This window comes from Pelobates fuscus, chromosome 7 (genome assembly GCF_036172605.1).
Source record: "Pelobates fuscus isolate aPelFus1 chromosome 7, aPelFus1.pri, whole genome shotgun sequence".
NCBI lineage: Eukaryota > Metazoa > Chordata > Amphibia > Anura > Pelobatidae > Pelobates > Pelobates fuscus.
In genome coordinates this window covers 201,753,246-201,776,848 of record NC_086323.1, presented here as the reverse complement: position 1 = coordinate 201,776,848, position 23,603 = coordinate 201,753,246, and the positions used below count along the sequence as shown (strand labels likewise).

The 23,603-nt window shown below is 41.6% G+C and overlaps 2 protein-coding genes across 3 annotated transcripts in view; both read left to right on the top strand.

The window, feature by feature from the left end:
* LOC134569296 (zinc finger protein 850-like) overlaps positions 1-23,603 on the top strand; it is a 349,196-nt gene that overhangs the window by 294,282 nt on the left and 31,311 nt on the right. The window lies entirely within an intron of this gene.
* Positions 22,696-23,603, top strand: part of LOC134568458 (oocyte zinc finger protein XlCOF7.1-like) — a 724,127-nt gene continuing 723,219 nt past the window's right edge. The window contains exon 1 of one of the 2 annotated variants that reach the window (XM_063427061.1): positions 22,696-22,799. The gene's annotated coding sequence lies outside the window, so the exon portion shown is untranslated. Of the gene's footprint in view, positions 22,838-23,603 lie in introns of both variants that reach the window. The other variant, XM_063427062.1, reaches the window with a different exon arrangement.

Sequence of the window (23,603 nt, the reverse complement as noted above, 5' to 3'; positions counted from 1 at the left end):
TCCCATTACTCTCCGGCGGCAGCAACGACCATGGTACACATCAGGCCCAATACATACAGTAAAAACCAAAACAAAAAGTTAACAATTTTTATAATGTATTGCTTTAATCATACATTGGATAGAATGGTTATTAAGCCACAGCCCTTTTTACACATATTTTAAAGAATCAAATAGCCTTATCCTCATGTGTACGCCTCCTAATTAACTGAATTCTTGGACATATAAAAGCTTTTTGCAGATATATATTCACCACCAATACTTAACATCAAAAATGGATATTAACTTGAAGTGCATACATATTGCTGTATTGGTAGACGTGTGCAAACACTTTCTTATTTTTGGATGTCGTGTATGTTTAAATATAAATTTTAAGGCTGCAAGACAATCTGATTCGATTATTGGAACTCTGATGTGACAAACATCTCAGGAGTAGCTAACTGCCTACATTTAATGGTGGAAAAAGCATGGGAAAGATTTAAGTCTGATTTATTACTGGATGAATATCTAAAAAGATTTTGCTGCAAGAAGATTACAAGAAGATAACTGTAGAAAAAGTCAAACTGTTCCCTGCAACGAGTGGTAGTAACCTGCTTGATGCAGGAGGAACATATGTTTACTGAAGCCATGGACGTCAGCAGGGTAGGACAAGGTGGGTTTGGGGGGCACTTGCCTCCTGCATTTTTTTAATTTGTCCTCTCCCCACAGGTAATTTTCCATCGGACTGTGACCGTTCAGTCGGAGGGAAAGAAAGAGGGAGGTGCTGGGGGGATGCATTTAGTCTGCCAAGTGACACAAGGAGCCCTGTGAGGCTCCCTTCTGAATCCCTAGCAATTTGGTGCCTCTATGCTCTGCCCCCACATTCACACCCCGCATCAAATACACTGTGATCTTTTCTAAAGTGAGCTTGTGTGTGTCAGTGAGATTGTCTGTCAGTGAACCTGTTTGTGTGTATCAGTGAGCTTGTGTTTTTATGTCAAATGAGCTTATGTGCTTTTGTCAGTGAGGTTGTGATTGATCGCCTGGCACCCTGACCGGGTGCCTCCGCCAATTGATGCTCTTAGTGCTTACTGAGGACTCCAAGCACTCCACCAGACACGATCAGCACTGTAGCCCCTTAGCCACCGTAGCTTGGCTGGGGTCTTGCCGTCCTCCACACACCCTGGACCCAAAACCAGGATACAGCTTTCAGTGGGTGAACCTCTCCCACTCCAGAGAGTCTAGCAGGAACAGATCTTATAAGCGCTAGAGATTAGAACCCAGGGGAGTGTTGTGATATAGCAATCCCCAGAGCAGATACAGTTGCTCCCCCCACACATGAGATAAGACTCTATGTTGAGGGTAGGCAGAAACTAATTTTAATAGTGCCACACTTTGCCTTTTGTGACCATCCCCATGCAAGGGGTACGCCCACATGGACCTTGTGGGGTACTACAGAATAAAGTCACAGACCAATAACAATAGGGTTTAAACGCATGACACTCCCATAGCAAACATTCAATCTCTCCCCTCTGCTTGGTAGATAATTGAGTCAGATACTGCATGTAACGGACCCTCCGTCAATCGATGTTCCTAGTGTTTACCAAAGACCATCAGCACCACACCAGACACCATAAGCACTGCAGATCCCACGAACCACCGCACCTTTGATGGGGTCTCGCCGTCCTCTACCCACCCTGGACCTACAACAAGGTTCCAGGCTCCATTTGGTGAACCTCTCTTCCTTCAGAGAGTGAAGCAGGAACAAGCTCTTAAAAGATAGAGCTTAGTGATTATAGCCCATGGGTCTATACAGAGTATAGCAATCCCCGAATGTGGATGCAGCCTTTTCCGCCACACATGAGACGAGGCTCTATGTTGAGGCTAAAACAGGAACTCAGCAGATCTGAGGGTTTATTGTCTTTTATACAGTTTTCCCCACAAGGTTACCACCCAGGTGGACCTTGTGGAGCACTGGACAGAAATCACAACAGTATTGTACAGTTAGACACTCCCAGATAATGTACACAAACCCTCCCCTCTGCTTGGGAAATAATTGAGTAAGATACTGTAAATAACTCAATTATCCACAAGCAGAAAAAACACATTTTTCACAAAACACCACATATCCCCATAAATCCGACATCCCCTGATAGCCCCTGATCTGGGTGAACAACATATCCAAAGATCACCCGGATCAGAGCAGGGGTTCAGGAAATTCCTGGAAGTCATATTTGACTGACCAACCTCATGCACATTTTCATACCCAAAACAGTTCCAGAGAATTAGGCTGTGCGGCCGGTCTATTTCACATAGTTCCAATGCAGTTCAAATGCACGAACGGGAGCCGTTTGTGCAAATAGCCAATGTTACCTGGCGTTGCAATTGTCGAATGCCGTTCGACTCCTGTTGAAGTTCCGGCGAAGGGTTAGTTCAGCGCTGTTCATGCCGTCGCGTGTCTGATTTGAGTTCCATGAACACCGCTGACCTCTTTTGGCTAAACAAGGTGGTCTCCGCCATGTATACGATTATACGAACGGCGACCACCCAGGCGTTCGTCAATTAGCTGGCGGTTGAACACCAGCCTGGGAGATAAATTGGCTCCAAACTCCACTTGCGTGTGATCCGGCTGTTCAACAGTTTGTTCGGTAAACCCCATTTACCCAACCACATAGGGAAAAAGCACAAACAAGCCTTTTTCACAGTCTAAAAACAAAGTTTTAGCGCATGGGCCATATTCTTGGGGGCAAAGGGCTGGCAAACAGGCCCCTCCAAAACCCAGTGGTGAGCTTACTTTTGCCACACTGCATTAACTCCATTATCCTCAGGCAGAAAAAACATTTTTATAGAACCCCAAAAGTACCCCAAAACACATAAGATCTCCACAAATGTTACATCCCCTGATAGACTTGATCTGGGTGACCAACATATCCAAAAAATCACCCAGATCAGTTCAGAGGTTCAGGAATTTTATTGAAGTCACATTTTGACAGACCGCACGCATGGTCCCATGCCCAAAACAGTTCCATAGAATCACGGTTAAGTGCCGCTGGGGGACCGACTGGGAACCGCAAGGTTTTCATGCCAAAATAGTTACAGGGCATTCGCGGTTATGTCCCCCTGAAGTCTATTTGCGGTTTTGGTCCATGCGAATGGCCGCCAGTGTGCTAGCCTTCGGTTCTATGTAAAGTGCCAAACCAGGGGGGATAAAATACGGGGCTTTACAGGCGCTGACCTGGCCCATAGTCTATTGGCGGGGGGCTGGCAAGCAGGCCAACCAAAAGCATGTGGTGAGCTTCTGTTCACCACAGAGATTGTCTGTGTCTTCATGTGAGTATGCTTATTGTCATTACAATTATACCCCCCCTCCCCCTTCCTGGAAAAATCCCTGCGGACGCCCATGACTGAAGCTGCATGGCATTAACATCCCAGAGTTACTATGTGAAGTCAGAGGTGAGCAGGATGAAAAAAACACATCTGTAGAAAGTTGCTCTTATACATATATTGCTTTTGTTAAACAATTATTTTCAACTGGTTATTAAATTAATTATGAAGTGGCTGCAAAAGACTGCTGCCAAATGTAACAGCGATCGGTCTGTAAAAGGGGTTAATACTGAAAATGTTTGGGATGATTGGTTATTGAAATTGTTAGACAGATTAAGGGATATTGAGTAAAGCAATTGTTTTAAAAAGGAAAGTCGAAAATGTGCATTATTGGTAAAGTGCTTTCTTGAAACTAATGATTCTATGCAAGAATGGTGTCAACTTAAAAAGGCAGTTAATTGTTATGTTTGTAGTACATTGAAACAAAAATGAGATGTGTTGTTAAAACAACTGAAAAACATGTGTTGTTGCAAAGTGTAATTATTTTCCCTAGCCCCCCTAGCAAAAACACAAAAAAAAATTAACAGAAGGGAAATTGCCCCTAAGCTCTCTTTTGATAGTGCATTTGATGCAACATTAGCTGACACAAAAACTCAGAAGACTCTGCGGTTGTTGAAAAGATTTAGCGATGATTAAGAAATTAAACCTAATAATATAATGAAAGAAATGCTTAAGAATGAGACAGATCTGTTGGACAGAACCCCGAAAACCATGCCTCACCAATGTTAGGAATTAGCCATAAATGTTACTGATTTTGGCAAATTGCAAAGACAGATTACTAATTGGGGGATGCTACAGATATGTTGTGGAAAAACACAAATCAGACAAATTTTGATTTTACTTTCAAAGTGGAAGTTGATAATGAAATGGCATAGAGGTTAAGTTGTGAAAATGGGCCGGGGAGAGATGAAATAGAAAAGAAATTGGGAAATGTGCAAGGAAGGGGTCAGATGGATAATCTCAAATTAGACAAATCTTTAATCATTTTCCCTAAATCTGATCAGAAGAGACGACCTTTTTACAATATGAGTGTTTTTGAAGGTAAAATGAATAAAATACAATTTGGTGATGTGGTAGCCACCAGAGGTCTTTTGATCTGGATGCCAACCTCATTAAGTGAATGGGTTAAAAACCACTCAATGATATGTTGTTGGAATTGTTTCCAAATAATACCCCAAGATTGATAATTGTGTTACAGTGTGCAGCTGGTGTGAATAGTTTTCAATCCCCCCCCCCCTCTTGATTCATTTAAAATGGAGGAAAATGATGATATACGTGTTTGTGCTAATTTATTAAATAGGGGATGGAATTTGATTACTGATACAGAACCATCTGCTATCTCTAAAGAAAAGCATCAGCACAAGCAGTACAGACAATATATACAACTGAAAGAAATTCTCACATGCAAAAGAGTGCCACCCACAAGCAATAATGCAAATTAACAGCATCTGAAACTGACAATCTCCATGTTTCCAGCATGTTCATAGTCTCTCGTCTCTTCCTGGTTCAGTTGGTCTGTGTGTGATGATGTCAGCAGACACGCCCATTGTGTGTGACATCATTGCATTCCGTTGCTAGGAAACGGAGCAGTAAACAGGACACTGTCTGTATAGTAATGCAAATAGAGCACAAGCTTATAATACTAGCAGGAAAAAAACGAAACACTCATCAAAATGAACAAGAGCAAGCAGTAAATTGTAAATAAGGAGCATAAAGCTCCAGAAAAGCTTATGGGGACTTGGAAAATTGCCAGACAGCCACACATTAAAGAAGACTACAAGTCAAAGTACAGAAAAAATGTGAAACTGTCAGAATGACAGGTGAAACCAAATAGAAAAAAAGACAGGTCAAACCTCTAACTATAAATCTAGCACCCCCCAAAAAGGGGAGGAGAGTGTACAGTGTGCCAGGGAAAGATGGAACTATCTACAGAGAGATACAGGGACATAATAAAAAAGGATCATGCAAATACAAGGTAATATAAGAAAATATATGTATACATACCCAGATCCAGGAGACCTCCCGAAGCGGGCACAAGCTGGATGCATCTACAGGAACCAGTGCCACTCAAGCTTCTCATTGAGACCATGAGGGGACACTGTGTCCAGGAGGTGCAGCTAGCGCACCTCTTTTTGGAGGAGCATCTTTTCCCTATTACCTCCTCTCGTAAGTGGAGGGACCCTATCAAGTACTTGCGACACATTATGTCTCTTTTCCCTAAAATGTCTTGCAACTGGTGCATCAGAGGTCATGTTATGGATAGTTGTTTTGTGTTGGGATACCCGATCTTTGAGGGCACGTATGGTCTTACCTACATAACCAAGACCACAGGGACATTTAAGTAAATAGACTACAAAGTCTGAAATGCACCCTAAGTGCAGTGTACGTGATCCAGGAGCTGACTTGCAAAAATTGGTAATGTGGAAATATAAGTAATAAATATGAAAAAAAAGTGATAAAAATTCTTTAAAGAGAACGCTATCTCTATAAAGAGACAGTGAGAAACCAATGCGTATGGTGTATATACCTTTAAAAACTGCTATAGGCAGAATATATGGAATAAACAAGTTATATACTTTTAGTGAAAAGATATAAACCTTGTAAGGCAAAAGAAACAGTATGTGCAAAAACTGATTCATGCAATGCAATATAATTGTTATATCGCTGTAAAAAGCCACTAGAACAATAATTGGAATAATATTGACCAAGGGAAAGATAGAGGCATCATCAACGAACGGGAATACAAATATTTATATATTCAGTTTCCAAGGTTACCGGTGTTTTATCACCTACCTAAGATTCACAAGAAACTTACCAAACCTCCAGGCAGACGATCATTTCTGGAATCGGATCCCTCACCGCCAACCTCTCCGAATATGTTGACCAATATCTACAGAAGATGGTCTCCTGTCTTAAGTCCTATCTGAGAGATTCTACCCAGATTTTAAATCTTTTATCTAATTTTAATTGGACAGAGGATATGATTTTAGTGACAGCAGATGTCACCTTACTCTATACTGTGATAGAACATTTACAGGGATGCGAGGCCATACAATACTCCTTAGCGGTATATTCAGAACTGAAGAAAGAACAAATTGATTTTTGAATACAGTGTGTCGCTTTTATTCTTACCCATAATTATTTTTGGTGTCATGATCAGTTTTATCTTCAGATTGAAGGTATCGCCATGAGGACGAGATTCGCGCCAAGTTATGCCAACTTATTTATGGGCAAGTGGGAAGAAGAGTATACAAAAAAACTTCAATGTGTGTTGGCACTCTGCTACTAGATGGTGCTGGTATTGGAGGTGTTCCCCATAACAACCTCAAAAAATACAAAAATTATATCAATAAATTCAATACCGCTCTCAATATCTACATTTTATAAAAAAGAGTTAGGAGTCAATTAATGTGTATGCAAAAAAAGTTAATTTATTATACAAATACTATATGTAAATTCATGAGTAAGTAATCTGATGATCTCCTTATAAATTCATAATTTTTGCCAACTTCATCGTATATACATCCCAGAATATGTACAATTATTTACAATCTGTGTACATAATATGAATGGAGTTCAACAGTTCATAGGTATTTTCAGGTGGATCCCTAACTGAATAGTTCTATATATTAGGAATGATCCATAAGCTTCTAAGGATTGCAAAAAAGTAAAAAAACTGTGGAAAAACAAAAAAAATAATTGAAAAATATATAAAAAGAAACGACACCAAAGAAAAAGAAAAAGAAGAAAAAATCTAAATAGCAAAAAAATTGCAAAAAAATACATATGCCAAAATTTGAAAAATAAACAGTTCAATGTATATATAATGGAAAAAAGAAAAAAGAGAATAAAAAACGCAAAAAAAGAGAGTTGGTTTGATCTCACCAATTGAAGATTGCAATGCCAGGCTTCCAAATAATAGCAATAGTAGTAGGATGTCCAATAGTTATGACAAAGTCCCTTGATCTGTCAACAGAGGAACCAGCACTGAGTGTATCTGATATCAGAAACCCTTCATGTCGTACAGCTATGCTGGGTATGTATCCATGCTGAGTTGCTCCTACACACGTCCTGCTTAATCTCGGTCAATCCAAGACTGCTGGGCTGCGCGCTCGGGACGAACCAGTCCCTTCAATGGCCCCTGTACATAAAACTGTAAAAGCCACGCTTATATTGCTAGGAAGTGCGGCAAAACCGTCCACTTCTGTATGATGTGATGGCGTGATGACGTCATCACGTGTCCTCGCATCATATTACACCACAAAAAACGTTATTGTTACTACCATAAACAAAACACAACAGTAAAAACCACATCAAGCAAATAACAGTCACCTAACCCAAGTGATCATAGAGAGGATAGCATAAGTGGGGATGTCAAAGGAAAATTATTCTCAATTAATGAGAAAGTTAAAGACCTAAAGCAAACATGAAAGTCTAAGGGGAAAGAAACAAAGAATTCAATAAAAGGTGGTCAAATTGCACATATAAAGTCCCTTAATGAAAACGAAGAATAATGGTCTTGTAAATGCATATCTGATGGACCAATGCTCATTCATCCTGCTTTACATTTATATATAAATATAAAGGTATAAATAATATTCTTGTCTCTATCACCAAATTCAAGAATATACTGGATAAGAAATTATATTCACAGATCAGTCACTCAAACTGATCCCTAAGCCTAAACTGGATGGAAAGTAATCCATAAAGCATTTACCCGTCCTATATTGACCGACTGTTAATAATATTGAAATAAAACCAAAAGGTTGTTATTTTACAGTATACCTACTCTGTACTGTTAACTGGTGTCAGAGGTGAAAGTATGCCCCAAATTGTCCCCAATATTGTCCACATACAAGATGTCCGGTTACTCACCTGTAGAAGGAGTAGAGGAAATCAATAAAAAAGGAAAAATTAAAAAGAAAAAGAAAAAATGAAAAAAAAAATTCTCTACACCATGAAACAAATACCAAGACTATAATTTGAATAAATTGTTTACCAACATTAATATAGAAATATAGCTCACCAATAATGTAATGTCCCCTAATGTCCCTGGATATTCCATGTGAGGGACCCTGCGTCGAAACTGCCAGGTAGCGGACCTATAAAGGTTGAATTTTTGCCGCAAGAGAGAACCGGACCAATGATGGTCTACTGGAAGCACTGTAGGGAGCACAAGATACAAATCAGCTTAACTTACACAGGAGTATAACCTAATGTTGAGACCAACAAGTATAGAACCTAACATCATAAAAAGTATTTCAAATCGTAATCCTCATTGAGTCCTGAGGGTGACAGTGTTTCTAGGACACTGATCCACTTGGTTTCCCTCTGAAGGAAGAGTCTCTGTCTATCACCCCCTCTCCTCAAAGGGGGTACTCTATCAATAACTTGAAATCTCAGTTGGTTAACTCCATGTCCGTAAGTCTTAAAGTGTCTGGCCACCGGCGCTTCACTAGTTCCTCGCTGTAAAGCTGTCCTGATACTCCTCTTGTGCTCCCCTATTCGCTCTTTAATGGGACGGATGGTCTCCCCCACATAAACATACCCACACGGACATTTTAGGATATACACCACAAAATCAGTATTGCAGGTATAAAACCCATTCACATGCAATTTATTGCCGGATCGAGGATGGACAAAATATTCCCCCTTTATCACAATACTACAGTGTGAGCAACCTAGACAAGGAAAAGTGCCCTTCTTAGGTTCTGAAAAAAATGAAATCTGCCTCTTAGAACTGCCAATATCCGATTTAACTAATAAATCTTTCAAGTTGGATGCCCTTTGATATGAAAAAAGCGGCGGGTTCTGAAACTCCAAAGGCAATTGAGTATCTCCTGCAAAGAGTTGCCAATGTTTCATTATAATTCTATGTATCTGTTTGTTAAGTGGAGTGTATGGGGATATAAATGCTATTCTATCCATTTTTTTATCTCTTGGGGAGCCATACAGGGCTTCCTGACGAGTTAAGCCTTGAACCTTATCCCTTTGGGTCTGAATAATTTGTGTGGGATAACCCCTCTCCATAAATTTCTGAGACATAAAATCTATCCCTGACACAACTTTTTCTTCTTGGGAAATAATCCTCCTGACTCTCAATAGTTGACTATATGGCAACCCGTTCTTTCAATGGGTAGGATGATAACTCTCGGACAGGAGTAGATTGTTCCAATCAGTCGGTTTAGTGTAAAGATTGCTATGTAAATTATCATCTACTCTTTGTACCTGGACATCCAAGAATGGAACCGTTACCTTGCCACAATACATAGTAAATTTGATATTAGAATCTTGTTCATTCAATGAATTAAAAAACTCTTGTAATTAGGCTCTATTGCCACCCCAACATACAAACACATCATCGATATACCGCCTCCACACCAAACATTTGGCGTAGAGGGGATGATTATAGATACATGTTTCTTCCAACTGGTTCATGTAGATATTAGCGTATGTTGGGGCGACATTAGAGCCCATTGCTGTACCTTTAATTTGTTTATAATATATATCCCCAAAGAGAAAATAATTCTCCGTGAGAATAAATCTCAAAAGATCAATTATATATTTTCTAGTGTCCCTCTGGCGTGCAAGGTTAGGGTCCCTATCAAGTGTCCAGTCCACATCGTCTAGTCCTTTCTGGTGATCTATCGAGGTATATAGTGCCTGAACGTCCATAGTCACTAACCAAAATTCACCTGCTGGTATATTTGTAACGGATCGCCTGGCACCCCGACTGGGTACCTCCGTTAAAGGATGCTCCTAGCGTTTTCTGAGGACTCCAAGCACTCTGGCAGACACCACAATCACCGAATCTGAGAAGCATATAAATCCTCTCAAGCCTCTGAATGCTGTAGACAGTTGAATAGGTCCCATACGAATAGGTTTGCACTCCTAGCAGTCAAACTGAAACAGCATGCAATAAATCCTCCCCCAAGAATGAGACGACACTTCACTTTCAGGGTTAAAACAGGAACTCAAGATTTATTCACACACTGTCTTCTAAAGGATTCTCCCATGTAAGGGAGGGATTTACAATACACCAATCACACAATGGTTACATCCCACAGATTCCCTCCCCTTAGCCTGAGAGGTAATCCAATTAGACATACAGTTTAAAACATACTTTTTAACCAACTTTCATAACTCTAAAACCATACATCACATTCACATAAAAATTACATATTCACAATCATTAATATTAATATATTCACAATATTAAAAAATGTCATGAATCAGACCAGGGGTTCAAAAGTTAGTAAAGTATCTTTTAAAAACCCCGGCCAGCATGGCTTTCCGGCCCAGACCAGTTTCAGAGTTTTCTATCCTGGAGATAATTGAGAAGTAATTCAATTATTTCCCAGGAGAGAGACAAGACTCCATTATGCACATGGTGAGCACAAAGCATTAAAATACTATAAAATACACAAAGTCACATTTTATACATAAAACACAGACATGTCACATATCCCCAGATAGCTGGGATCTGAGCGCACAAAACTACCGAATAGCGCTCAGATCCTATTCACACAGTTCAATTGCCATGGAGCCGAAGTCTTTAACTACACAAATGGGCTCCATGGCATAGCTATCTGGGTTAACACATTCACATAAAGTCGGGTCCATAGTCCAAAGGCAAGAGGCGGGCAAGCAGCCCCCTCTAAGGACACGTGGCGAGGTCGGTTTCGCCACAATATGTATACTCTCTAATAACTTCAAAAAGGTTGTTGTGTCCTTAATGTAAGACTTTTGTGGGGGCACATATCTAATGAGAAATTTATCCAGGACTTCTGCTGGGCGTTGTAAAATAGAACCGGTACCACTTACAATGGACCTACCTGGGGGGAATAATGGATTTTTATGGATTTTAGGAAGAGTATAGAACACGGGTATCCGAGCATGTTTTATATTCATATACTTATATTCACCTTCTGAAATAATCCCTTTTGCTAAGGGCCACTTATTAAGTGTCTCCAATGTATTTTTCAATGTATTTGTTGGATCTTGTGAAATGGGCAGATAATTTGTATCGTCCCTCAGCTGGGTCTCTATTTCTTAATGTAATATGCCCGATCCATAATTACTAGGGCACCCCCCTTATCAGCTGGTTTGATCACAATTGAACGGTCTGTCCTTAAACTGTTAATATTAGACCAGTCTCGTCTAGTGAAGTTAAGAGTGAAGAAGAGTATATATGGGACCATTGACCATTTGGCGCGAATCTGTCCCTATGGCGAAGGTACATAGATGACTGTTTTTTCATCTGGAAAGAGGACTTGGAATCCCTAGAACAATTTAAAATCTACCTCAATAACAATCCGTACCATCTTAAGTTTACTTTTAATTATTCCCAACATCAGATTGAATTTTTAGATTTTAACATCTACATTGAAGAAGGAAGACTGCACACCAAAACTTTTAAGAAAAATGTTGATTGTAACAGTTTTATTCCTTTTAATAGTCACCACAAACATACTTGGCTCAAGAATATACCGCACAATCAATTTAGGAGGATTCGACGAAATTGTTCAAAAATGGAAGACTGTGAGGAACAAATGAAGGAGATGCAACAGAGATTCAGGGAGAAAGGCTATCCTACAACATTACTAATAGAAGCCAAGAAGAAAGCCCCAGCCATTCTAAGAGAAGAGACCCTATGAAATAGTATCAAGACCATGGATAGGTTTAACCAGACACCTGCTTTCATTACTAAATTCAGTCATCAATAGTGATGTACCGAACTGTCCGCCGGCGAACAGTTCCCGCGAGAAATTAGCGTGTTCGCGTTCGCCGCGGCGGGCGGACACATGTGCAGTTCGATCCGCCCCCTATTCGTCATCATTGGGCAAACTTTGACCCTGTGCCTCTCGGTCAGCAGACACATTCCAGCCAATCAGCAGCACTCCCTCCCTTCCACACCCTCCAACCTCCCTCCCAGCATCCATTTTCGATTCATTCGGAAGATGCATGCTTAGTGAGAGGAGGGAAAGTTTAGCTGCTGCTGATTAGATAGGGAAATTGATAGCTAGGCTAGGGTATTCAGTGTCCACTACAATCCTGAAGGACTCATCTGATCTCTGCTGTAAGGACAGCACCCCAAAAAGCCCTTTTTAGGGCTATAACATCAGGCTGCTTTTTTTTTTTTTCCTGTGTAATGTAATTGCAGGGGCCTGCCTGCCAGCTTCTGTGTGAGGTTCACATTGGATACTGTGCCTACTTGCCCAGTGCCACCACTCATATCTGTTTTAACAATAGGTTAAGCTTTACATTTAAAATAATTTTTTTTTTCACTGTAATAGAAGAGCAGTTGCCTGCCTGCCAGCTTCTGTGTGAGGTTCACATTGGATACTGTGCCCACTTGCCCAGTGCCACCACTCATATCTGTTTTAACAATTGGTTAAGCTTTAGATTTAAAATAAATAATTTGTTTTCACTGTAATAGAAGAGCAGTTGCCTGCCTGCCAGCTTCTGTGTCAGGTTGGATGCCTTGCCCATTTGCACAGTCTGTGCAACCACTCATATCTGTTTTAACAATAGCTTACGCTTTAGATTCTAAAGAAATCATTTTTTTTCACTGTAATAGAAGATCAGTTAGTTGTCTGCAAGCGTCTGGGTGTCAGGCCTACTTCAGCGTGTGCTCTGTAGACCTGTGCCAGCGTGCTTTGACAGTTGCCAATCATATCTGGTGTCTCTTTAGCGTGCTTTTACAAAGAAAAAAGGTTTCCAGTGTAAGCTAATAGCAGACAGTCAGTGTCCTTCAAGCGGCTCTGTCAGGCCTTCCTTCAGCGTGTGCCCTGCACAACCCTGCCAGCGTACTTTGACAGTTGCCACTCATATCTGGTGTCTCTATAGCGTGCTTTTACAACCAAAATTTTGTTTCCACTGTAATAGAAGAGCAGTTGCCTGCCTGCCAGCTTCTGTGTGAGGTTCACATTGGATACTGTGCCTACTTGCCCAGTGCCACCACTCATATCTGTTTTAACAATTGGTTAAGCTTTACATTTAAAATAAATATTTTTTTTCACTGTAATAGAAGAGCAGTTGCCTGCCTGCCAGCTTCTGTGTGAGGTTCACATTGGATACTGTGCCCACTTGCCCAGTGCCACCACTCATATCTGTTTTAACAATTGGTTAAACTTTAGATTTACAATAAATAATTTTTTTTCACTGTAATAGAAGAGCAGTTGCCTGCCTGCCAGCTTCTGTGTCAGGTTGGATGCCTTGCCCATTTGCACAGTCAGTGCCACCACTCATATCTGTTTTAACAATAGCTTAAGCTTTAGATTTTAAAGAAATAATTTTTTTCACTGTAATAGAAGATCAGTTAGTTGTCTGCAAGCGTCTGGGTGTCAGGCCTACTTCAGCGTGTGCTCTGCAGACCTGTGCCAGCGTGCTTTGACAGTTGCCAATCATATCTGGTGTCTCTTTAGCGTGCTTTTACAAAGAAAAAAGGTTTCCAGTGTAAGCTAATAGCAGACAGTCAGTGTCCTTCAAGCGGCTCTGTCAGGCCTTCCTTCAGCGTGTGCCCTGCACAACCCTGCCAGCGTACTTTGACAGTTGCCACTCATATCTGGTGTCTCTATAGCGTGCTTTTACAACCAAAATTTTGTTTCCACTGTAATAGAAGAGCAGTTGCCTGCCTGCCTGCCAGCTTCTGTGTGAGGTTCACATTGGATACTGTGCCTACTTGCCCAGTGCCACCACTCATATCTGTTTTAACAATTGGTTAAGCTTTAGATTTAAAATAAATATTTATTTTTCACTGTAATAGAAGAGCAGTTGCCTGCCTGCCAGCTTCTGTGTGAGGTTCACATTGGATACTGTGCCCACTTGCCCAGTGCCACCACTCATATCTGTTTTAACAATTGGTTAAGCTTTAGATTTAAAATAAATATTATTTTTTCACTGTAATAGAAGAGCAGTTGCCTGCCTGCCAGCTTCTGTGTCAGGTTGGATGCCTTGCCCATTTGCACAGTCAGTGCCACCACTCATATCTGTTTTAACAATAGCTTAAGCTTTAGATTTTAAAGAAATCATTTTTTTTCACTGTAATAGAAGATCAGTTAGTTGTCTGCAAGCGTCTGGGTGTCAGGCCTACTTCAGCGTGTGCTCTGTAGACCTGTTCCAGCGTGCTTTGACAGTTGCCAATCATATTTGGTGTCTCTATAGCGTGCTTTTAAAACCAAAATTAGTTTTTCACTGTTATAGATTGAATAGCAGTTACTTGTCTTCAAGCGGCTCTGTCAGTCCTTCCTTCAGCGTGTGCTCTGCAGAACTGTTCCAGTGCACATTGCCAATCATATCTGGTGTCTCTATAGCGTGCTTTTAAAACCAAAATTTATTTTTTACTGTTATAGTTTGAATAGCAGTTACTTGTCTTCAAGCGGGTGTCTCAGGCCTACAGTGTGTGCTCTGCAGATCTGTTACAGTTCACATTGCCAATCATATCTGGTCTCACAGTAGCTTGCACGCATAGTACCACTAATCCCCAAAAAAATGACAGGCAGAGGCAGGCCACCCCGCAGGGGCCGTCGTGGTCGTGGTGCTGTGATTCCCTTTTGCCCTAGAATAATGCCCAGTTTTCAGAAGCCACGTACCCTGAACTTGAAAAGTTCTGAGGACATAGTTGACTGGCTAACACAGGACACCCAATCTTGTACAGCCTCCGCTCGGAACCTTGACGCACCATCCTCCTCCAGCTTAGCTTCAGGCACCTCTCAAGATAGCACTCACCCGCCTGCCGCCACCACCAAAACTAGCACCACAGCCGCTTTATTTGGTATGTCAGAGGAGTTATTCACACACCCGTTTGAAGAAATGAGTGATGCGCAACCATTATTGCTAGAGGATGTAGATAACAGGGATATGTCTCAGGCAGGCAGCATTAAACACATGGAGGTACGGTGTGATGATGATGATGTTGTACCCGCTGCTGCTTCCTTTTCTGAGTTGTCAGATACAAGCGAAGCGGTTGATGATGACGATGCGTCCATGGATGTCACGTGGGTGCCCGCTCGGCAAGAAGAAGAACAGGGCGAAAGTTCAGATGGGGAGACAGAGAGGAGGAGGAGGAGACGAGTTGGAAGCAGGGGGGGGTCGTCGCAAGGAACTAGTGGCACAGTCAGACAGCATGCATCGGCACCCGGGGTCAGCCCGACAGCACGCCAATCAACGCATGCTGTGTCCACCACCAGAATGCCGTCATTGCAGAGCTCAGCAGTGTGGCATTTTTTTGTGTGTCTGCCTCTGACAACAGCAATGCCATTTGCAACCTGTGCCAAAGGAAACTGAGTCGTGGGAGGTCCAACACCCACCTAGGTACAACTGCTTTGCGTAGGCACATGATCTCACATCACAAACGCCTATGGGATCAACACATGAGTACAAGCAGCACGCCTACTCTAAGCCGCCATCCTCCTCCTGGTCCAGCATCTTCAGCCACGTCAACCACTGCTGTCCTTCTTGCCCCCTCTCAACCATCCGCCACTCCGTCTCCCGCCTTGAGCAGTTCCCGCTCATCTGCCCACAGTCATGTGTCTGTCCAGGACATGTTTGAGCGTAAGAAGCCAATGTCACCAAGTCACCCCCTTGCCCAGCGTCTGACAGCTGGCTTGTCCGAACTATTAGCCCGCCAGCTTTTACCATACAATCTGGTTGAGTCTGAGGCGTTCAAAAAATTTGTAGCTATTGGGACACCACAGTGGAAGGTACCCGGCCGGAATTTATTTTCAAAAAAGGCAATCCCCAACTTGTACTCAATTGTGCAAAAGGAAGTCATGGCATGTCTGGCACACAGTGTTGGGGCAAGGGTCCATCTGACCACTGATACCTGGTCTGCAAAGCATGGTCAGGGCAGGTATATCACCTACACTGCGCATTGGGTAAACCTGCTGACGGCTGACAAGCAAGGAATGCGTGGCATTGCAGAGGAGTTGGTGACACCGCCACGAATTGCAGGCAGTCCTGCTGCCACCTCCTCTACTCCTCCTACTCCATCCTCTTCCATAACCTCCTCGGCTGAGTCCTCTTGTGCCGCTGCTTCTTGCTCCACATCAACGGCACCCCCCCAGCTCCCCAGGTACTATTCCACATCCCGGATACGGCAGTGTCACGCCGTCTTGGGTTTGACTTGCTTGAAAGCAGAGAGTCACACCGGACAAGCACTCCTGTCCGCCCTGAACGCACAGGTGGAAAAGTGGCTGACTCCGCAGCAACTGGATATCGGCAAAGTGGTGTGTGACAACGGAAAAAATTTGATAGCGGCATTGAAGTTGGGCAAGTTGACACATGTGCCGTGCATGGCACATGTGTGTAATCTGATCGTACAACGCTTTGTGCATAAGTACACAGGCTTACAGGACGTCCTGAAGCAGGCCAGGAAGGTGTGTGGCCATTTCAGGCGTTCCTACACGGCCATGGCTCACTTTGCCGATATCCAGCGGCGAAACAACATGCCAGTGAGGCGCTTGATTTGCGACAGCCCTACACATTGGAATTCAACACTCCTAATGTTCGACCGCCTGCTCCAACAAGAAAAAACTGTTAATGAATATTTGTATGACCGGGGTGCTAGGACAGCCTCTGGGGAGCTGGGAATTTTTTTGCCACGTTACTGGACGCTCATGCGCAATGCCTGTAGGCTCATGCGTCCTTTTGAGGAGGTGACAAACCTAGTCAGTCGCAACGAAGGCACCATCAGCGACATCATACCATTTGTTTTCTTCATGGAGCGTGCCCTGCGAAGAGTGCTGGATCAGGCTGGAAGAGGATTGTGAGGAAGAGGAGTCAGAGGAGGATTGTAGCTTTGAGGAGGAGGAGGAGGAGCAAGACCAAACACAACAGGCATCCCAGGGTGCTCGTTGTCACCTATCTGGTACCCGTGGTGTTGTACGTGGCTGGGGGGAAGAACATACCTTCAATGACATCAGTGAGGAGGAGGAACGGGAAATGAGTAGCTCGGCATCCAACCTTGTGCAAATGGGGTCTTTCATGCTGTCCTGCCTGTTGAGGGACCCTCGTATAAAAAGGCTGAAGGAGAACGACCTGTACTGGGTGTCCACGCTACTAGACCCCGGTATAAGCAGAAAGTGGCGGAAATGTTACCGAATTTCAACAAGTCGGAAAGGATGCAGCATTTGCAAAATAAATTAAAAAGTATGCTTTACACAGCGTATTAGGGTGATGTCACAGCACAACGGGAATCTAACAGGGGGAGAGGTGGAAGTCATCCTCCTCCTCCTCCCATGACCACGCCATATCTACCAAGTGACCCTATGTAGGGGGAACAGACTCTATTCTGCTCTGTGTCAGTGTGTATCAGGGTCCCTAAGGACAGGTGTCAATCCATATCTGCCAAGTGACCCTATGTAGGGGGAACAGTCCCTATTCTGCTCTGTGTCAGTGTTATCAGGGATCCTTAGGATAGGTGTCAATCCATATCTGCCAAGTGACCCTATGTAGGGGGAACAGTCTCTATTCTGCTCTGTGCCAGTGTGTATCAGGGTCCCTAAGGACAGGTGTCAATCCATATCTGCCAAGTGACCCTATGTAGGGGGAACAGTCCCTATTCTGCTCTGTGTCAGTGTGTATCAGGGATCCTTAGGACAGGTGTCAATCCATATCTGTCAAGTGACCCTATGTAGGGGGAACAGTCTCTATTCTGCTCTGTGTGAGCAGGAGGAACGGGAAATGAGTAGCTCGGCATCCAACCTTGTGCAAATGGGGTCTTTCATGCTGTCGTGCCTGTTGAGGGACCCTTGTATAAAAAGGCTGAAGGAGAACGACCTGTTCTGGGTGTCCACGCTACTAGACCCCCGGTATAAGCAGACAGTGGTGGAAATGTTACCGAATTACAAGTCGGAAAGGATGCAGCATTTGCTAAATAAATTAAAAAGTATGCTTTACACAGCGTATAAGGGTGATGTCACAGCACAACGGGAATCTAACAGGGGAAGAGGTGAAAGTCATCCTCCTCCCACGACCACGCCATATCTGCCAAGTGACCCTATGTAGGGGGACAGTCCCTATTCTGCTCTGTGTCAGTGTGTATCAGGGGCTTTGAGGACCGGTGTCAATCCATACCTGCCAAGTGACCCTATGTAAGGGGAACATTCCCTATTCTGCTATGTGTCCGTGTGCATCAGGGGCTCTGAGGACAGGTGTCAATCCATATGTCAAGGTGTCAATATGTCATATGTCAGGTGTCAATCCATATTCATTGCGATTTAGGAATGTTAGGTGATTTCTGCCCTTTATGGATTAAAACCAGACTCTGCATCAACTGTGTAATTTTCCATGGGAGTTTTGCCATGGATCCCCCTCCAGCATGCCACAGTCCAGGTGTTAGTCCCCTTGAAACAACTTTTCCATCACTTTTGTGGCCAGAAAGAGTCCCTGCCCAAAATTCGCCTGCCCATTTAAGTCAATGGCGGTTCGCCCGGTTCGCCGGTTCGCGAACATTTGAGGAAGTTCGGGTTCGCCATTCGCGAACCGAAAATTTCGGGTTCGCGACATCACTCGACACCAGATATGACTGGCAATGTGCACTGGCAGAGGTTGGCAGAGTACACGCTGTAGGCCTGACACCCGCTTGAAGGACACTGACTGCTATTAGATTACAGTCAAAAAGTTTTTTTTGTTTTTAAATGCACGCTATTGTGACACCAGATATGTGTGGCAATGTGCACTGGCAGAGGTTGGCAGAGTACACGCTGTAGGCCTGACACCCGCTTGAAGACAATTAACTGCTATTCAATCTATAACAGTGAAAAAACTTTTTTTGTTTTTAAATGCAAGCTATTGTGACTCCAGATATGAGTGGCACTGTGAACTGGCAGAGGTTGGCAGAGTACATGCTGTAGGCCTGACACACAGACGCTTGCAGACAACTAACTGCTATTCAATCTATTACAGTGAAAAAAAAAATGTTTTTAAGTGCAAGCTATTGTGACACCAGATATGAGTGGTGGCACTGGGCAAGTGGGCACATTATCCACTATGAGCCTGACACAGAAGCTGGCAGGCAGGCAACTGCAATTAGATTACACAGAAAACCCCCCCCCCCAAAAAAAACAGACTGATGTTCTAGCCCTAAAACGGGCTTTTTGGGGTGCTGTCCTTACAGCAGAGATCAGATGAGTCCTTCAGGACTGTAGTGGACACTGAATATACTATCCTAGCTATCCATTTCCCTATCAAATCAACAGCAGCTACACTTTCCCTCCTCTCACTAAGAATGCAGCTTCAGAATGAATCTAAAATGGATGCTGTCCAGTAGGTGGGAGGGTCTGCTAGGGAGGGTGTGCTGCTGATTGGCTGGAATGTGTATGCTGACTGTGAGGCACAGGGTCAAAGTTTACTCAATGATGACGAATAGGGGCGGATCGAACCGCGCATATGTTCGCCCGCTGTGGCAAACGCGAACACGCTATGTTCGCCAGCGAACCGTTCGGTACATCACTAATGGAGACTCTGGGAGAGACATGGAGACACTGAGACAATAAGGAACAATGAGATACATTGAGAAACTAATGGACACAGAGAAATGGAAACACTGGGAGACTAAGGGACACTGAGAGACAGGGAGACACTTTAAGACAGGGAAACAGTGGCAGGAGAATCAAACAGTAAGTAGTTTTTTGGTGATTTTACAGCATTTTCTCTTATGTCAGTCCTTGTGATTAACAACCTGTGATGTGACGCATGCATAATTAATTTTGAAAATTAGTATGGCCGGTGTTTTTTCCCAAGGAAGGTGGCAACCCTAATCGATACTCAGTATTATTATACAGAGCAACATGTTTATTATCAGCATATAGATACTCAGTGTGACGGACCGCCTGGCACCCCGACCGGATACCTCCGAAATTCTCTGCATCCTAGTACTTGCGAGCACCATAAGCACTGCACTGGAACACCATAATTACTGTAAACCCCACGAACCGCCGCAGCTTGGTTGAGGTCTCGCCGTCCTCCACCTACCCGGGACCCAAGACCAGGATCCAGCTTACAGTGGGTAGACCTCACCTAGTCCAGAGAGCATCTTTTGCAGAGAACAGAGAGTGTTTATTATCAGCGTATAGATACTCCGTATTATTATTATACAGAGCAGCATGTTTATTATCAGTTTATAGATACTCCGTATTATTATAGAGAGACACATGTTTATTATCAGTGTATAGATACTCAGTATTATTATACAGAGCGACATGTTTATTATCAGTGTATAGATACTCAGTATTATTATACAGAGCGACATGTTTATTATCAGTGTATAGAAACTCTGTATTATTATACAGAGCGACATGTTTATTATCAGTGTATAGATACTCAGTATTACTACACAGAGCGACATGTTTATTATCAGCGTATAGATACTCTGTATCATTATACAGAGCGACATGTTTATTATCAGCGTATAGATACTCCGTATTATTATACAGAGCGACATGTTTATTATCAGCGTATAGATACTCAGCATTATTATACAGAGCGACATGTTTATTATCAGTGTATAGATACTTGGTATCATTATACAGAGCGACATGTTTATTATCAGCGTATAGATACTCCGTATTATACAGAGCGACATGTTTATTATCAGCGTATAGATACTCTGTATTATTATACAGAGTGACATGTTTATTATCAGCGTATAGATACTCAGTATTATTATACAGAGCGACATGTTTATTATCAGCGTATAGATACTCGGTATTTCTATACAGAGCAACATGTTTATTATCAGCGTATAGATACTCAGTATTATTATACAGAGCGACATGTTAATTATCAGCGTATAGATACTTAGTATTATTATACAGATCGACATGTTTAGTATCAGTGTATAGATACTCAGTATTATTATACAGAGCGACATGTTTATTATCAGCGTATAGATACTCAGTATTATTATACAGAGCGACAAGCTTATTATCAGTGTATAGATATTCGGTATCATTATACAGAGTGACATGTTTATTATCAGTGTATAGATACTCAGTATTAATATACAGAGCAACATGTTTATTATCAGCGTATAGATACTCAGTATTATTATACAGAGCAACATGTTTATTATCAGCATATAGATACTCAGTATTATTATACAGAGCGACATGTTTATTATCAGCATATAGATACTCAGTATTATTATACAGAGCGACATGTTTATTATCAGTGTATAGATACTCAGTATTATTATACAGAGCGACATGTTTATTATCAGCGTATAGATACTCAGGATTATTATACAGAGCGACATGTTTATTATCAGCGTATAGATACTCAGTATTATTATACAGAGCAACATGTTTATTTTTTAGCGTATAGATACTCAGTATTATTATACAGAGCAACATGTTTATTATCAGCATATAGATACTCAGTATTATTATACAGAGCGACATGTTTATTATCAGTGTATAGATACTCAGGATTATTATACAGAGCGACATGTTTATTATCAGTGTATAGATACTCAGTATTATTATATAGAGCGACATGTTTATTATCAGCGTATAGATACTCAGTATTATTATACAGAGCGACATGTTTATTATCAGTGTATAGATACTCAGTATTATTATACAGAGCAACATGTTTATTATCAGCGTATAGATACTCAGTATTATTATACAGAGCGACATGTTTATTATCAGTGTATAGATACTTGGTATCATTATACAGAGCGACATGTTTATTATCAGCGTATAGATACTCCGTATTATACAGAGCGACATGTTTATTATCAGCGTATAGATACTCTGTATTATTATACAGAGTGACATGTTTATTATCAGCGTATAGATACTCAGTATTATTATACAGAGCGACATGTTTATTATCAGCGTATAGATACTCGGTATTTCTATACAGAGCAACATGTTTATTATCAGCGTATAGATACTCAGTATTATTATACAGAGCGACATGTTAATTTTCAGCGTATAGATACTTAGTATTATTATACAGATCGACATGTTTAGTATCAGTGTATAGATACTCAGTATTATTATACAGAGCGACATGTTTATTATCAGTGTATAGATACTCAGTATTATTATACAGAGCGACATGTTTATTATCAGCGTATAGATACTCAGGATTATTATACAGAGCGACATGTTTATTATCAGCGTATAGATACTCAGTATTATTATACAGACTAGTGACTTCATTATTATGTGGATACTTTGTTGTATACCAGCAGTCCCCTCTAGGGGAGCTTTGCACAATGCACAGTTTTTCCCTAACCAGCTCCTGTAGTAAGTGTGCAAGGCATGCTGGGTTTGATACACCCCCTAGATTTGCTCTCTCTTCCCAGTGTGTGTATGGAGTTCGGCCATGTTGGGTGTATGTTACAGCAGGAATGTGTATATCAACAAAGGGATCGAACATAATATGTGACTTGTGATCAATAAATCCTGGCTGATTAATAGACGGTATGTTATTGTAAGTCAGCTATCATCAAACATAACAGGTACTCGGTGTCATTATACAGAGCGACATGTTTATTATCAGTGTATAGATACTCAGTATTATTATACAGAGCGACATGTTTATTATCACTGTATAGATACTCAGTATTATTATACAGAGCGACAGGTTTATTATCAGCGTATAGATACTCAGTATTATTATACAGAGCGACATGTTTATTATCAGCGTATAGATACTCAGTATTATTATACAGAGCGACATGTTTATTATCAGCGTATAGATACTCAGTATTATTATACAGCGACATGTTTATTATCAGCGTATAGATACTCAGTATTATTATACAGAGCGACATGTTTATTATCAGCGTATAGATACTCAGTATTATTATACAGAGCGACATGTTTATTATCAGCGTATAGATACTCAGGATTATTATACAGAGCGACATGTTTATTATCAGCGTATAGATACTCAGTATTATTATATAGAGCAGCAAGTTTATTATCAGCGTATAGATACTCAGTATTATTATACAGAGCGACATGTTTATTATCAGCGTATAGATACTCATTACTATTATACAGAGCTACATGTTTATCATCAGCGTATAGATACTCAGTATTATACAGAGCGACATGTTTATTATCAGTGTATAGATACTCAGTATTATTATACAGAGCAACATGTTTATTATCAGTGTATAGATACTCAGTATTATTATACAGAGCGACATATTTATTAGCAGTGTATACATACTCAGTATTATTATACAGAGCGACATTGTTATTATCAATGTATAGATA